Source organism: Teleopsis dalmanni, chromosome 2 (genome assembly GCF_002237135.1).
Source record: "Teleopsis dalmanni isolate 2A chromosome 2, ASM223713v2, whole genome shotgun sequence".
Lineage (NCBI taxonomy): Eukaryota > Metazoa > Arthropoda > Insecta > Diptera > Diopsidae > Teleopsis > Teleopsis dalmanni.
In genome coordinates, this window is record NC_051847.1 from 15,064,406 (window position 1) to 15,066,961 (window position 2,556).

Below are 2,556 nucleotides of genomic sequence, written 5' to 3' on the forward strand. Positions count from 1 at the left end.
TCTTTGGTGCTCTACGAGTTGACGACGACTACCGCATCTGAATGAACCCCTAACTGTATGAGCTTAATCGCGACATTAATATAATTCAGCGAAGCAGTTTTGCTGATTTGGTCATATCGTGAGTAGGGATGAAGATGCCCTAGCGAAAAAGAAATTTGAAGCAGTAGTTGAAGAAAGAAGGCGTAGAGGTAGAACGTGTTTTCGGTGGAGTGAAAAGTTCAGGGAGCAATAACCGGACTTGATGTACGAGACAGAAGAACTGGTAACTGGAGACAGAGATGCCTTGAGACACATGCTACGTCAAGCTGAAACCCGAAAATGGGTTTTTATGACCAAACAAGTAAGTATTTTATTTCAATTTATTTAAGTTTGTTTAATAATGAATTAAAAATTTTTAATTATTATTATTTTGTATCAGTTGCAGATTTACGCATGCCCTTACAGGCACTAAATACCTTCTTTTGCTTATTATCTGCATAAATACATTAAAAACCTTTGCATTTAGTATATATTTAATTTTAAAATTAGTATTTGTTTTATATATAATAATAATTTAAATGTTAAAAACTTTCCATTATTATCAATAATATATAGTTGTACTTTAATGTACTTTGTTAAATCATTTAAATGGTATTTATTAAATTTTAAATGTTTTACATATGCATAAGTTTTGTATAAACTGACATTTTATTTATAAGTTATTTATTCCAATTTTTATTAATAATATATAGTTACACTTTTCAATAAGTCCTTAAATCCTACTAAGTTCCTAAAGCCATTTATTACGTTTTTAACTGCTTGAATGTAATACAACTGCTGGAATTTACTATAGGTATATAGTCTAAACTAATATTTTATTTACAAGTAATTAAGTTTGTCTAATAAAAATACTTAAAACTTCTTATTCTAATTGATGTAGTATAATTGCATATTTACAACGTCCTTAAATATTTTAAATGCCATTTATTACCTTTATGCTGCATAAATATATTATTTTGGATAACTGCTGCAGAAAAGAATACCAAGGATATAAAAGTATAATCAAAAATAAGATTCGGTGAAAAGTGTAGTTAGAGGCATGTAAAGTCAGTGTGATTGTCCTTATTTCACTTATGCGTACGCATTCGATTGCAGACTTTAATAAGAACTTTTAGTTGAATGGCTTCGGAATTATGGTAAAAATTATTGTACAAAATTAAAAAAAAAATTTTTTTTGTATTTTTATCAGCATTACGTTCACCTTTTCCTATTGTCGGATACTAACAGTTCTAAAAGGTTAAATTAAGCATTTAAGTTTATACAGTTGTGAATAAAGCAAAATTAAGAAACAATCTAGAGATAAAATTTAAGAAGATACACTGTACCTTCTTTATATTTTCTAATATCAAATTTGTAGTATATTTAAATTTTCTGAAGCATTTATTTAATGCAGAGGATTCAAACAATAATAAATTGTAACAATAAAATTTTTTATTTGGTTCAAATATTGTTAAATGAGCATCATCAGTGGTATTGAATTTAATTCTTTTATTAAATTAATAATATTCAGTTAAATACAAAAGTTTCTATTAAGTATAATAGTCACTATCATCATAACTGACGTTAAAATCAAGAACTAAATCTTAGTATGTATTTAATACTACTAAACTAATTCTTGACAAGAACAGTACAGTACAAAATATATTCATCATTACGTTAATGCTTAGACTTAGGCTTAAATTTAAAGGCCAGTCTGCAAGAGACTTCACATAGATCGATTATGTGACTCCCATTGCTTTACCCGAGGGTGCTTGTTTGAGAACGACCAACCCCTACTAATTAAAACTCAGTATTTATTCAGCAGTAATCTAACTAATGGCTATAACCCAAACTAAAACAAAATTATTGCCGCAAGTATATGCCAATCTATTGTAGCAATATACTTCGCAATTTTTACTTTAACCCAACATTTTTATTTACTATAATATAGTAATATAGTGATGGGGGGATGGGATTGAACATACAAGGTAAAGTGTCTGATTGCATTTAACATGGTAAATGCCAGCGCGATCCTTGGTTCTCTCCAAGTTGACACACAGCCTCCACGTGGCCCCTCTGGATAGCTACAATCATCCGTGCGTAGTGAACTAATGTGTGCAGCGAAATCCACCTCAGGAATATATGAGGTTTTGCGTCGGGCTTGGAACCCACCATTTAAAAAAATCCTTTCAATGCAAACGAAGAGGCAGCCTCGGATAAGGAAACGATCTACTGATGACGACAAACGCAAACGTATTAAGGAACACGATTTAAAAATATGCACCTGGAATGTCCGAACTCTTTACAGAGAAGGTGCATCTATACAGCTGGTTAATGTCCTCAAGGAATATAAGGCTGACATTACCGCTCTCCAGGAAATGCGATGGACGGGACAAGGATGCTCTAAACGAGATCATTGTGACATCTACTACAGCTGCCATGCAACAAAGCACGAGTTTGGAGTCGGATTTGCGGTAGGCCAAAAGCTGAAAAATTTGGTCTCAACGTTTACACCAATAAACGAAAGGCTCGCAAAAA